This window comes from Callionymus lyra, chromosome 5 (genome assembly GCF_982586985.1).
Source record: "Callionymus lyra chromosome 5, fCalLyr1.hap1.1, whole genome shotgun sequence".
Classification (NCBI taxonomy): Eukaryota; Metazoa; Chordata; class Actinopteri; order Syngnathiformes; family Callionymidae; genus Callionymus; species Callionymus lyra.
In genome coordinates, this window is record NC_141822.1 from 8,071,814 (window position 1) to 8,088,527 (window position 16,714).

Genomic DNA, 16,714 nt, shown 5'->3' on the forward strand with positions numbered 1-16,714 from the left:
GGTCGGGGCCCACGCTGTGGACTCATGTGACCTGGTGTCATATCACAATCCTGTCATGTCAATCCACTCAATCCACCGTGTGAATGTAAGAAGTGGGATCAGAGTCCAGGAACAAACAAACATGTCCCCTTAAGGTATGCGAGGAAATGTATAATAAAGTTCATGAAGGATTATGTTACAAAGACCTGTGTTTTCAATATTTTTACAGCAATTATGTTGTTTTTTTAAACATCCAGATGGTTTTTAGGAGCTCAGCAGGCAATGACATCGGACAATAGGGTTTTTAATTGTTTTTTGGGGGGGAAAGACCCCAAAAAAACACATTTAAACTAAAAAAAAAAGAGATAAATTCCTCAACATAGACTTTAGCGAGTTGTATTTGAAGTTGAAGTAGTCATGAGTAATAAGTTGTTGAGAAGATTTCCAAAACACTTCAATACAATTCCATGTTTTCCAATATTTTTACTTTGACCCGAGATCTGCACTCGTGGATGAATCAACAAACTTATTTACAACATATAGTTTAGTCATAACAAGTGATTCTAACTCATTGACATGTTAAATATTTGAAATTGCAATGTTTTTTGGAAGAGAAAAGAAAAAGTGAAAATGTGCGTACTCAGGGAAATGACGAAATAAATAAAATTAGAAAAGTAGAAAAGATGACAGTACTTACACATTAGTTAATCATATTGGTAACATCCATCATCTTTGTCTCTTATCTTAACTTAAACTCTTTGAAAATTGAGATACAAACATTAATAGGAGATTAATATGTGAACCAAGGACTTCAACATGCAATAAGAAAATCTATCTTTTATCATAGATTCTTTAGAAAATATCAACAATTTTGACTCAGATAAGGATTTAAATTAGGAAGGCATTAAAGAGTTTCAAGAACTTATTCTACCTGCTGTTTGTCTGGATCATGAATAGTATTAAATGTCCTTTATTTTATTTAATTTTTGTTACGTAATGTTTGTTTTTTCTTTATTTTATTCATTATACATTTTAATAATCTAAATTAATCTCATTTATATTTATGTCATCCTCAAACTTAATTATGGTCTGTAATAAATCTTCATATTTCTTACAAAAACACAATCAAATATCTCAATGCTAGTCTAACAAGTCTTAGAAATACTGCACTAGTACATTCTTCAGAATAAACTTTCTATCAAGAATATAAATCATGTGTACATAAGTAATTCTTTAAAATAACATCTCTTATAATGGCTAATCAAAAAAATATATATAAAAAATGCCTCAACGTTGAATAAAAAGAAAGAAAGCGCAAGTCTACAACTGCAGCCGCAACACAATACTATTCCTAAACGTAAGAAAATTTCAAAGTCAAGTCAGGGTCCTTGTGCGCTAGCATTTGAGCTACCAGGGCTAGCGACGCATTGGAAGTAAATCATAAGATACTAAAAAATGTAATTAATTTGTGGCAACAAACGTATACAATACATATGTTTAATATTAAATATAACGTTTTTCAGTCCACAGGACTTTTGGGTTCTTCACCTCAATGGGTCCGTTTCACAGATACGGTATCATATGTTTGCGACTGTTGTGTCCTTGACATCATATACAATTACACACTGCTCTGGGAGGAACTACAGCCGATACTTATTGATCTTCCCTCAGGGCAGCGTCTGATTCTATTTGTCTTCTCTGACCATCAGTCGGACGCTCGGACACCAAGGGATTCAGCTTCACAGAGAGATGTGTCAGCACAAAAACAGCCCATTATCATTCATTCATTTACTCATTATTATATGCGTTAAATATAAAGTTATATACTTAAAACAAGATGAATGATGATGATGAAATCTACGCCTGTGAGTTAAATATTATAGGGAAGGATATTTTGAGGTGAAATAATACCATTATGTAATAAAAACAAGTTTAAATGAAACAATCTAAAATTATTTTATACATTTAATGTCAATATAAATCACAAAATAACTAAAGACAAATATGTAGAGAATATAGAAACGTTATTTGATCTAGTTTGACTATTTTATTCCCAGCCTTTTAAAAAATAAGTACAATAGTGCAAAAACCATTTTGATTTATTTATATATTTAACATGTTAAATCAGCTTTGATTTGAACAAAACATTGAATTTAGAAAGTGTATTTTATAATTATTGAAATAGGAATATCAAACGCAGTGTAAAAAGATATATTAATTTTGAAAAAATGTTCAATATACAACCGTTCAGTATACGAAATATTGATTTATTCTTTTTTAAATCCCTTTCAATATAAAAACAATATTAGAATTTTATAAATAATAATTCAATTTGATAAAAAAAATAATAATAATTGAAATGTAATATTCTGATGGCACAGATATACACGGATATACTTTATAAAAAAACTTTTGGCGGATTTCGAGACATGAAGGAATAAAATAATAATAATAATAATATAATATCAACGGTCCAATACACAGTTTACTATTAATTAATTTGATTATTACTTTCTAGTTCAACACTGACCATCACTGAAAACTGACCAGAAACTGTTTCAACTGAGAAAAATCTCTAAACTTAGGAAAATGTTGTCACAACACGATCTGGAGATTATAATGCAGAAGTTTGTGTTTTCTCGTCTGGACTATTGTATTTTCATGTCTAAACAAGAAGGATCTGTCTCGCCTGCAGTTCATGCAAAACTATGCGGCAAGAATTCTGAGCTCTAGTAGAAGAACTTACATTTGCCTGATCCTTAAAACTCTTCACTGGCTGCCAGTTTCTTTCAGAATAATTTTTAAATTCTTACTTTCAGATCTATTCATGGTCAGACCTTCCATCAGTGATCTGATCCAGACTTACACCCAGACGTATGACCCTGAACTACACACGATGAATCCATACTGATATCAATGATGACCTCACACCCAAACCTAACGTCCTGAGATCAAAATAAACCACAGGAGTCGAACAAATGGACTCAACACTGTTTGAGTTGCAGGTAAATCTCCCCAACAACACCGAAGGCTGGTCTTCAGATCTGGTTACACAACAACACGCCGTGATCCTCACAACACAAACAAGAGTCCGACCTCAGACGGCGTCTCCTCGGTGGGATTCCCAGTCTTTTCCCACCACCTACGGCGAGCGCCGCTAATACACAGTAATCCTGTGGACGATTGACTGCAGACTTTAGAGCCTCACGGTGAGTTCGGATCAGGTGATTAAGTCGAGGGACTCAAGAGGGAAAATACAACTCTTATCAAAACACACACTGAAATTCATACCTTATAGTTGGAATAATGTTGAGGCCCTTTAACTGCATTTATCAGGCCCTCGTGAGGTCAGAGTGTCACACTTTGAAACTGTTTTTTGTTGCAGTAATTTTTTATTTTTTGTTTTTTTAATTGTGATTTTAAACTTTATATATATATATATATATATATAAACACATACTTCAAATCCTCCTGTATAGGGCTACTTGGTGAACTAAATAATTTCATATTAATTTACATGTTTTAATTTAACTATTCTGTATGTATGCACAAATATAAACTTGTTATACATTTTTGACAGTGAATAAAGTCTCTCACAATAATTATTTTTTTCACATGGAAAGGTGTGTTTAAATATATTATATAAAACTGCGGTCATTACAAAGAACTCCCATGATGCATTTCTACACACTGCTCAGTTTAGTGACAGCTGATTGGTCGCCACCATACAGTAGTTCAATTCCACGTCCATTTTGCTGAAAGTGATCGACAGCTGTGATTGGTTGGCTGGGCGGCAAAGCATTCTGGATAGATTTTCAGGTCAGCTTTACTGAGAGAGTTGTTGAAGGAAAGTGACACCTCATATGCAACGTTGTATTATTTCACTCATCAAGATATATATATATATTTTTTATTACCTCTTTTATTTATGTGTCCTTTGGGGGGGGGGGGGTATTAAGTGTTTCATATTTATACTTATTTCGTATTGATTAATTTAGCATAGAATATTTCTAAATAAATGTATTTAGAAATATACATATTTTACAATCGAATCACTTAAGCTTCATTTAAATATGATATCATGGCATAACTGCACATATTTTGCATTCTTTGTTTTTGTAGCAAAATATATAAATTGTAAGAAGTTGTTCAAAAGGATCTTTTAATGAAAATAGATGAAAGATTCCAGTCATTTTAAAGCTTATTTCATTATTTTTCTTCTTTCTTTTGGACTTAAGGGCCCCTTTCAAGAGTCACAGTTCATCCCGTGGCCCTTGAGGAGATTCAATCGTCCACTCCTGTGATGTCCTAACGTCCATCTTGTTAAATGGTTTACGTTCAGAAATAAAAAAAAAAGGTCAAACACTCGGACGCTGATCCTCATGTCCAGGCCGTGAATGTGTGTCAATCAAACAATAGCACTATTGTCCTCCGCTGAACGCCACTTGTGAACTGAGCATGTGCAGAGCCGTCGAACAATTTCCAGACAATTGTAGAAAACCCTTTTTTTTTTTTTGTTCAATCCTGACGCTCACATGCGTTTGTTCACAAGAGCTTTTAAACAACGCAGCAGGTAGAGCTTGTAAAGGTCTCAATAGAAGCACTGAATGGTTTGTTAACAAAGACTCTAGCCGGCTTCTATTGGTCAGCGCCGGTCACGTGACCCGGAGGCAGAACCTCGTAAACTCATGGCTTCGGTCGACAACGCTCGACTGCAGTCTGGATTGTGTTCCTGAAACGAGACACAAATGTCATCACGACTGTGTCTTTATATCCAGGACCTGGTCATGTGATCAGTCGCTCTGCCAACTCACTTAAGCGTGCACGAGAACACGTGCACCAGCACTGAGACTCCAGATGTCTCACTTCTACACAACACTACGACAAACACCACACACTTCTACTACACATTGATAACATTCGTCTCAAGGTTTGTGTTCACTTGACCCTCTTATGTTTTTACCATTTCATGTCCGTGTACTTTGCCCTCAAGTACTACGCTTACCTTTGTGTTCACTACTGCACATTAACCCTGATAATATATTATTGGACTCTAAGGTGCAATATCAATGAATGAGTCTATATTCATACATAAGATGTACTTTACTTTATCAAGAGCCTCGTGGACTGATACTACAGAGCCTCGCACAATAATACTATGTAGCCTCACATTAATACTACAGAGCCTCGCAGAATAATACTATGTAGCCTCCCATTAATACTACAGAGCCTTGCAGAATAATACTATGTAGCCTCACATCAACACTACAGAGCGTCGCACAATAATACTATGTAGCCTCACATCAACACTACAGAGCGTCGCACAATAATACTATGTAGCCTCACATTAATACTACAGAGCCTTGCAGAATAATACTATGTAGCCTCACATTAATGCTACAGAGCTGCGCAGAATAATACTATGTAGCCTCACATCAACACTACAGAGCGTCGCACAATAATACTATGTAGCCTCACATTAACACTACAGAGCCTCGCACAATAATACTATGTAGCCTCACATTAATACTACAGAGCCTCGCAGAATAATACTATGTAGCCTCCCATTAATACTACAGAGCCTTGCAGAATAATACTATGTAGCCTCACATCAACACTACAGAGCGTCGCACAATAATACTATGTAGCCTCACATCAACACTACAGAGCGTCGCACAATAATACTATGTAGCCTCACATTAATACTACAGAGCCTTGCAGAATAATACTATGTAGCCTCACATTAATGCTACAGAGCTGCGCAGAATAATACCATGTAGCCTCACATTAATACTACAGAGCCTTGCAGAATAATACTATGTAGCCTCACATTAATGCTACAGAGCTGCGCAGAATAATACTATGTAGCCTCACATTAATACTACAGAGCCTCGCAGAAAAATACTATGTAGCCTCACATTATCACTACAGAGCGTCGCACAATAATACTATGTAGCCTCACATTAATACTACAGAGCCTCGCACAATAATACTATGTAGCCTCACATTATTACTACAGAGCCTCGCAGCATATTACCATGTAGCCTCACATTAATACTACAGAGCCTCGCAGAATAATACTATGTAGCCTCACATTAACACTACAGAGCGTCGCACAATAGTACTATGTAGCCTCACGTTAATATTACAGAGCCTCGCAGAATAATACTATGTAGCCTCACATTAATACTACAGAGCCTTGCAGAATAATACAATGTAGCCTCACATTAATACTACAGAGCCTCGCAGAATAATACTATGTAGCCTCACATTAATGCTGCAGAGCGTCGCATAATAATACTATGTAGCCTCACATTAATACTACAGAGCCTCGCAGAATAATACTATGTAGCCTCACATTAATACTACAGAGCCTCGCAGCATATTACCATGTATCCTCACATTAATAATACAGAGCCTCGCAGAATAATACTATGTAGCCTCACATTAACACTACAGAGCGTCGCATAATAGTACTATGTAGCCTCACATTAATACTACAGACCCTCACACAATAATACTATGTAGCCTCACATTAATACTACAGAGCCTCCCAGAATAATACTATGTAGCCTCACATTAACACTACAGAGCGTCGCACAATAGTACTATGTAGCCTCACATTAATACTACAGACCCTCGCACAATAATACTATGTAGCCTCACATTAATATTACAGAGCCTCGCAGAATAATACTATGTAGCCTCACATTAATACTACAGAGCCTCGCAGAATAATACTATGTAGCCTCACATTATCACTACAGAGCGTCGCACAATAATACAATGTAGCCTCACATTAATACTACAGAGCCTCGCACAATAATACTATGTAGCCTCACATTAATACTACAGAGCGTCACACAATAATACTATGTAGCCTCACATTAATACTACAGAGCCTCCCAGAATAATACTATGTAGCCTCACATTTACACTACAGAGCGTCGCACAATAGTACTATGTAGCCTCACATTAATACTACAGACCCTCGCACAATAATACTATGTAGCCTCACGTTAATATTACAGAGCCTCGCAGAATAATACTATGTAGCCTCACATTAATACTACAGAGCCTCGCAGAATAATACTATGTAGCCTCACATTATCACTACAGAGCGTCGCACAATAATACTATGTAGCCTCACATTAATACTACAGAGCCTTGCACAATAATACTATGTAGCCTCACATTAATACTACAGAGCCTCGCAGCATATTACCATGTAGCCTCACATTAATACTACAGAGCTTCGCAGAATAATACTATGTAGCCTCACATTAACACTACAGAGCGTCGCACAATAATACTATGTAGCCTCACATTAATACTACAGAGCCTCCCAGAATAATACTATGTAGCCTCACATTAATACTACAGAGCCTTGCAAAGTTATACTACAGAGCCTCACAGAGTAATACGATGGGATGATCGCACATGAAAATACATCAGACCCTCAATGAGTGATACTACAGAGCCTTATGGAGGAATACTACAGAGCCTAGCAGAGTAATACTACAAAGCCTCCCAGAGTAATAATACAGAGCCTTGCGGAGTGATACTACAGAGCCTTGGAGAGTAATACTACAAAGCCTCCCAGAGTAATAATACAGAGCCTGGCGGAGTAATACCACAAAGCCTCGCGTAGTAATATTCAAGAGCCTTGCAAAGTGATACTACAGAGCCTCACAGAGTGTTAATACGAATACAAGAACAAACGGAATATGATATAATACATATGCGTATACTAATGAAAAACAACAAATAAAGGATTAAAGTTCGCCCTATATCCCAAACATATATTTTAATCTTGTACTTTGCAGTTACTATCTATGAAAACCTGAGCATTTTAAACTCTTCTAACACTGTTTCATGTCTTTGTGTATCTCCTACAGTACGACAGCTCTCAGTAAAGTGCAATAAAGCTTTCCTTTGACTATTGTTGCCACTGTTGCTGCCACTGTTGCCACTGCTGCCTCCCTCCTCGCCAACACTCATCTGTTTTCACTCCAGACTGAGAGAAATTCTGGAGACGACACTAGTATTTTCCACAACCATGCTCACCCATTCAACAACGCAGCTGCTAAGATGCTCATGCAAGAATACGTCGTAAGTTTGTAAATGAGTGAAAGGTCAGTTTTCAAAAAAAATATATTGTTTTTGTGATTTAGAGTTAAATGTGTAGCCAAGAGCTCTCATTAAAAACAGTGTATTTCACCACAGTGTTGCTTTAAATGTGTCTCATCCATCATCTTTTAAGATAAAGTCTGAAGTTTGCACTACTTTATTCACTTCTCTTCAGCGCCTTCACGACCGAACCTGTCGTAAACATGTCATGTGTGTATATATATCCATGAATACTGTGGGAACTCCTGAACTGTTCCATTAACCATTGTGTGACACGTTAGCATCTCTGCTGTGTGGTTCGCTTCGGTACGCAAACATTCCTGTGGCTCAATAAAGTGTTTCAATCAGACTCCAGAGGAATGTGAGAAATGTTAAACTAGCTAACAGATAAAAATAAACAAACAGCTGCTGCAGTCCAACAACAAAAATAACATAATAGTTTTAGAGTCAAAACATAAACATGAGTTAGAGCCACGAGCGTCTGTCTCTCGTGGTTAATGGACAGAAATACTAACTCATTAGACAGGTGGTCACACACCACACACATCTGGTCTCAATTGTTTACATCCGTTGCGGTGAATGGACAAAAATGTGACAATAAGAAGACTTAACTAAAAAGTTATCTGTATCATTTAACATTTATAACATTTAATATGTTATAAGTATCATTTATCAGTGTGTGACAAAGATAAATATCTATTTTACTCATATTTATATATTGTACTCCACATTTTATCCATTTTGACATAATGACTGAAAACTCAATAATTGTTACAGTTATTATTATGTCACCAAAAGAACATCTGAAGATAAATCAAAAGTAGAGCACATTTTACAAACATAATAAGCTCATATTAAATCCTAACAACTTGCAAATACTGTAGAGCAAGTAGAAAGTCTCTTTGCTTCAAAAAACACTAAAACCCCCATTACAAGCATGAGAAAAAACATTTTAGACAACTAATTTTATTACTACTAAGTACTTTAATCAGTTTTTGAAATATCCGTCGATTTTCAAGATGGCAGGAGTTAAATTAAATAACTAGGAATTGTGCTTAATAAAAAAAAATAAGGCTCGAGATTCAATGGGCCACTAGTTCTAGTTATTTAATTGTATATGTATGATTGTATACATTTTTTTTTCTTTTTGTTCAAGCTGTTCCATGAAAATACATGTTTTGTTTCTTTAAGGATAAGGTTTTTATTGTGGTAATACCTTTATTATTACGTTGGAATAAAGAGTTGCAGTAAGGTTATGGGTTAAAATGTTATATACGATGTAAATGTAAACATAATTAGGTTGAAAAGGTTGTACTAGGGAGGCTTGTGTAGTTGCAGAAAGAACTTACAGGAGTATATAGGAATACATAAAACTTGGTCATGGCATAAGTTTGAAATAATAAATAAACTGTAATAGTTACAGCAAGCGAGGCAACTTGTGATGTGACACATCATGAATAGAACAAGAGGCAAACATTTTAAAACAAACGTCAAGGCCTCTTAAAACAAACACTGAATCAGAGTGAGTACTACCTGTATACCTGCAGGAGTACAAAGGTCAGTGTGTTCTTGAAAGTAAAAGTAAAAGCTTATCTTTCAGTCATATTTGTAAATGTATCGAGATCCGTTGTAAATGTGTCAGTCGCTTGAATATGAATCAACACATGTCGAGTCTGAGCTCATGTAAACAAGGATAATAGTCAAGAATATCTGAACCTGATCAAATACTGACCAACATATATTTGTACTCATAACAACTGCTCAACCCTTTAACCTGAATTCCCTAGAAAGTGGATCTTTAACTGAAACTCTACGAAGATTTAAACATCGAATTCTTTGCACATGCCAGCACTGAGAAACAACAACTAAAACACTGAATAAACATGGTGTTTTCTATCAATAATGTACTTTAGTACTTAATAATAGTGGTCTATCGATATGCAACAGGACTGGAACAACATTTAAACAGAATTTTTTGGGGCTTTCAAATTCATATTAAAATGTTTATAGTTTGTATTTCAGTTGTTTGTATGTTTTAAAACAGTTCAATAAATGTTTGTGAATAATCACAGTGTTTATATTTGTGTTCCAATTAAACTTTCAGCCAGATGGCAGCATCATTCGTCTTCAAGGATCATGCAAAATCCTGCATAATCCCTGTGAAGACTGAGGACGAGATGATACAATCGATATCATCATATCATGAAGCTGATATTTGACTAATATTTTGGCTTAAAAACAAACAGGAATATTGACTTCATCAAGCTGTCTGGGAATTCTTTTACACAGTAGCTACTGCTTATAACGTATCGTAATATATCGTATCGTTGCTCTGTGTTACTACTGTACTATTGAATATTTTGTTTTAAAGTTAAACTTTGATTCAAGAAGTAGAGCTCAAAAAGCATTGATTGATAAAAGCACAAACTATAACGGTAAATAATTAACATTGGTGTTGGAAGTTTTCAGAAACATCAGTTTTACTTTACTTTACTTTGCTCAGGTCTGCTCTTAAGTCTTAACCATAGAAACGAGTGTCGACACTTTTTTTGGAAACTTTTCTCTGCCCTGATTTTATTGTACTGAATAGAGACACCGGTCATGTGCCCTGGAATCAAACCACTGCATCACAATATGCTGTAGACTGGAGGGAAAACTTGTGAGGTGTTTATAGTCGACACAAAAGCAGTGTTGTGTGTCCGCACAAAATAACAACGTTAGCTTTTGCTAATCACTCTTGAAAAGATGATAAAATGGCAGCTTGTCTTATGAATAATTTAATTTACATGGAAGTAATTTACTTCCCACACATACACAACGACTGAAGGATCTTCTACTCCTTTTCAAACAGCAGCTAAAGGTACAATGAAATCCTATGGGATCAATGGAGGTGAACTGAGGATGAGAGGATACACTTGACTCCAGCAGCTTTTAAAGCTGATGTTTGGATATATTTTGGTTTGAAAACAAATGAAATCAGTTACAACTTCAACAAGAGTCAAGTGGTCTGTACATTCTGCAACACCAGAGTCAAATCTCGACAATACTACACATATATCCTTGTTACTACACTATCACAACATGTAACCCTGTATCATGATAAATAACTAAATGCCAGTTTCTAGCCAATGCACATGTATATATATATGTCCATTCTTATATTTATGCAGCCACATATTTCTGTTTATTTTTGTTATTTATGTTTCCTATATGTCTCGACAAACTGTCTTTTTTCAGTTTTGTGTTGCAATAAAACTTCTGGCCAAATGGCAGAAGTTATTACGTCCTTGGGAGCTAAAGGAAAAATGAAATACTCCAAGATTCCTGCGATGACTGAGGACGAGAGGATACAATAGACTCCAGCAGCTTTAAAAGATTAGTTTTAGACATATTTTAGTTTTAAAGCAGTTTGTCGAGAGTCATGTGGTCTGTAAATTTTGCAACAGCAGAGTCAAGTACTTGACAATACTTCAACGTGTATATATGTAAATATTTATATAGCCATATATTTATGTTTCTTTTTGTTTATAATGCAACTAATGTGTGGATTTCAGTGTGTCTTAAATAGATGTTGGACTCTATTGTATCATCAGTGAGTCTGTTTGTACAAAACTCTCTTTTCATTTAAATATTGACATTAGAAAATGATCATAAGCCCCGCCCACTGAAAACACCCACTCTGCTGTGATTGGTCAAACCTCGAGGTTTGTCACTGTGCGTCATCAACCACGGAAGCCTCCACCTCCAAGGGACTCGTTGTATAAACAAAGCGGGGCGTGATCACAGTTGGCTGGAGGAGGCGTGAAGCCATTATTACATCATAATGGACTCTCGTAACCTCTTGTTCGCCCAGATTTCAGAGCAACTTTATAAAGAAATAAGTCATGATGAGGGACTTACTGCATCTTCATTATTTATAACATGAGAGTCAGTAGAGTTGTGTTTTACTCGCCTTTTAAACACAATATGTGTCTCTTTTGTTAGTCTTTACTTTAGTAAATTCCGTCTCTACTTTGTTCATTTAGCTAATAAAAACATGTTTAAGTACTAAAATAAAAAAGGCAGCTTTGATCTAAAGAAGAGGCTGATAAGATCAGTGGGTCAGAACAGGTTCTGGTGATACCATCCCTGCAGGAGAACCATCAGCTGAGCTGACTCTGCTACAAACCACGCCCATGCTGCCGCCTGGAGTAACTAAGTTGCTGGTTCCGTTAGCCGCAGTGCTGCCGGGGGTTCTGGCGGGTTCCGTGGCGGGCCCACCAGAACCACCAGCACCACCCCACGAAAAACACGTGTACACATCCGGCAGACCCACCTCGACCCGGTTCTGCCGGGCCACCGCTGCTCAGCACCATGATGACGCAAGCTTCCGCGGCTAACATGCTAATGCTAACAAAGTAGAGTCAACAACAGTGACAAACATTTGGATTTAAACACATTATTGTCAGCATTGACGCACAAAAACCTGCTGCTCGAGGCTCGTCGTGTCATGAACTCGTCATTAATGGATGAATAATGACAGCGTTTGTCTCAAACGTTGACGCTCGCTAATGTTTCACCGGCTTACGAGGTAAATCCTCACCCGACAGAGAGGTTCTGCTCCGGGGCTTCAGATCCGGTCTGACATCGGCGTGAGTCCCAGAGAGACGCGGAGACGAGGAGGTGTTGTGACTCCTCTGCTCCAGACGGAGGAACAAGGGAATGTTGCAGGAATGTGACGTTCAGTCCGCTTCCCTGGCGGAGCTGACACGTGCGCGCACTCCCGGGGCATCATGGGAAACTGAGTTCCACATCACACGGTATTATTCCCTTAATTACGCGGATATTATTGTAATTGTGTTATAGTAATAGATAATGATCAGGAAAGGGATCATTAAAATACTTAATTTAATGTTTACTTCATTTGTTTTCGTTTTTAATTTCTGTATATGTATTGTGTATATGTTGTATTGTGTTCGTTTTTATTATTTACATTTTATTATTATTGATATTATTATTGTATTTATTTCAATAGCGTTTTCATGAGATCTCTTTCTCTCCCCCTCTCTCTCTCTCTCTCTCCCCCTCTCTCTCTCTCTCTCTCCATCTATCTATCAATCTCCCGCTCTCAATCTATCTATCTATCTATCTATCTTTCTATCTATCTATCTATCTATCTATCTATCTATCTATCTATCTATCTATCTATCTATCTATCTATCTATCTATCTATCTATCTATCTATCTATCTATCTATCTCTTTCTCTCCCTCCCTCTCTCTCTCTACTCTATCCATCTATCTATCCATCTCTCTCTTTCTCTCGCTCTACTCTATCCATCCATCTATCCATCTCTCTCTTTCTATCCCTCTCTCTCTCTCCATCTATCTATCTATCTATCTATCTATCTATCTATCTATCTATCTATCTATCTATCTATCTATCTATCTATCTATCTATCTATCTATCTATCTATCTATCTATCTATCTATCTATCTATCTATCTATCTATCTATCAATCAATCTCCCTCTCTATCCATCCATCCATCCATCCATCTATCTATCTAACCATCCACCTCTCTCCATCTCTCTCTCTCTCTCTCTCTACTCTGTCCATCCATCCATCTATCCATCGCTCTTCTCTCCCTCTCTCTCTCCATCTATCTATCAATCTCCCTCTCCCTCTCTCAATCTATCTATCTATCTATCTATCTATCTATCTATCTATCTATCTATCTATCTATCTATCTATCTATCTATCTATCTATCTATCTATCTATCTATCTATCTATCTATCTATCTATCTATCTATCTACCAATCAATCAATCTCCCTCTCTCCCTCTCTATCCATCCATCCATCCATCCATCCATCCATCCATCCATCTATCTATCTAACCATCCATCTAGCTATCTAACTATCCATCTCTCTCCGTCTCTCTCCATCTCTCTCCCTCTCTCTCCGTCTCTCTCCATCTCTCTCCCTCTCGCGCTCTCTCTTTTGTTTGGATTCAGGAAATAAACTTTGAAAAAAATGATTTTAATTAAAAGTAAACAATTCAAATACATTTGAAGATGATACCAGGACATGGTAATGTCATTTAATTCAAAAATAAGAATAAGTAAAAAAAAAAATGAAAACCTTTTTTTTTAAAAAAGTAAAGAAGATACTTAAATATTCAGTTCTTTAAAACTGTTTAAAGCGTTCTGAATAATATAAATAAATAAGAGATTAAAAGTGACTGTTCAACCAGAAGTTGCAACGAGAAAAAAAACCTTTATAATGTTATAGCGGCCTCTCGTGGATAACAAGGGAAATGCTGACATATTTTTTTTTATTTTTGCTCTTGTCGTTATCAAGTATATTAAAAAGGCAAATGTAGTTTAAGCTATCCAATAATTTAAGGGTCATTTGATTGTATTATTTGTATACATGTATTATAAATGAAGTTACTGTATAAGTAAAAGTTGAAAGATGGCAGCAGAATAAGATTTGTTTGTATCTCCATGTTTTCTTCTCGCTTCTTTTTCTAACTAAATCATGTCTGAAAACATCAGTTCAATCTTTTCTGAATCATAACCTGGAGCTGGTTCTTATTGAGAGTCAAAGGTAAGAAGTACCTCACACGTCTTTAAGCAGTTGCTAAGGTAACCAGGTTCAACTGCAGTGTTGCTAAACAACTGGATTCTTTTTAGTTTTGTTTTTAAGAACTTTTGAGTTTATTTTCTGCAGTGGTTTAATTCAAGGCAAATGGGAATCACTGAAGTGAACAAATTCTCTGACTGTGTGAGGAAGCCTTTCCAGGGTGTCCCCAATATTGTCAATTATTAACATTAGTATCGTTACTACTAATAACTTTCACTGTTGCAATGAATAAGTGAGACATGCAGAGCAAAGAAAAAAAATGTCGTCATCATCGTCATCGTCATCATTTTCATCATCATCGTCGTCGTCGCCGTCGTAGTATATTATTACTCCGCAACATATCACTCAGCGTGTCAACATGGTATCAATCCGTGAGTCATCATATTATTACTTCGCAAGTCAATGTATTATTACTCCACTGTTACTGTAATATTATCATGCAACTCAACTTCGTGTCACTCCCTGAGTCAACGTCGTATTACTCTGTGAGTCACCGTAGTATTACTCCACGAATCAACGTTATATTACTCCAAAAGTCAACGTAGTATTACTCCACAAGTTACCCATAGTATTACTCCACGACTCACCCAAAGTATTACTCCACGACTTACCCATATTATTACTCCACCGGTTACCAAAGTATCATACCACTTGTCACCATAGTATTACTCAACTAGTCACCCATAGTATTACTCCACTAGTCACCCATAGTATTACTCCGCTAGTCACCATAGTATTACTCCACTAGTCACCCATAGTATTGCTCCACTAGTCACCATAGTATTACTCCACTAGTCACCCATAGTATTACTCCACTAGTCACCCATAGTATTACTCCACTAGTCTCCATAGTATTACTCCACTAGTCACCCGTAGTATTACGCCACTAGTCACCATAGTATTACTCCACTATTCTCCCATAGTATTACTCCACTAGTCACCATAGTATTACTCCACTAGTCACCCATAGTATTACTCCACTAGTCTCCGTAGTATTACTACACTAGTCACCCATAGTATTACTCCGCTATTCACCATAGTATTACTCCACTAGTCACCATAGTATTACTCCACTAGTCCCCAAAGTATTACTCCACTAGTCACCATAGTATTACTCAACTAGTCACCCATAGTATTACTCCACTAGTCCCCAAAGTATTACTCCACTAGTCACCATAGTATTACTCAACTAGTCACCCATAGTAATACTCCACTTGTCCCCATAGTATTACTCCACTAGTCACCATAGTATTACTCAACTAGTCACCCGTAGTATTACTCAACTAGTCACCCATAGTATTACTCCACTAGTCCCCAAAGTATTACTACACTAGTCACCATAGTATTATTCCACTAGTCACCATAGTATTACTCAACTAGTCACCCATAGTATTACTCCACTAGTCACCATAGTATTACTCAACTAGTCACCCATAGTATTACTCCACTAGTCACCCATAGTATTACTCCACTAGTCACCATAGTATTACTCAACTAGTCACCCATAGTATTACTCCACTTTTCCCCATAGTATTACTCCACTAGTCACCATAGTATTACTCAACTAGTCACCCATAGTATTACTCCACTAGTCACCATAGTATTACTCAACTAGTCACCCATAGTATTACTCCACTAGTCACCCATAGTATTACTCCACTATTCACCCATAGTATTACTCCACTAGTCACCATAATATTACTCCACTAGTCACCATAGTATTACTCCACTAGTCACCCATAGTATTACTCCACTAGTCTCCATAGTATTACTCCACTAGTCACCCATAGTATTACTCCACTAGTCACCCATAGTATTACTCCACTAGTCACCATAGTATTACTCCACTAGTCCCCAAGGTATTACTCTGTACTATAGTGCTTCGCAGTACTGCGCCTCTCGGAGGCGCATTTTACTAATTTTGTAATTTACGAACATATAAAACTCTGCGCAAGTTCAATAAACAAGTACAATGTCGTTGAA

General features: G+C 36.6%; 1 protein-coding gene across 1 annotated transcript in view; it reads right to left on the reverse strand.

The window, feature by feature from the left end:
* ctif (CBP80/20-dependent translation initiation factor) overlaps positions 1–12,825 on the reverse strand; it is a 79,962-nt gene extending 67,137 nt beyond the window's left edge. The window contains exon 1 of the mRNA XM_087790684.1: positions 12,692–12,825. The gene's annotated coding sequence lies outside the window, so the exon portion shown is untranslated. The remainder of the gene's footprint in view (positions 1–12,691) is intronic.
* Between the last annotated feature and the right edge of the window lie 3,889 nt (positions 12,826–16,714).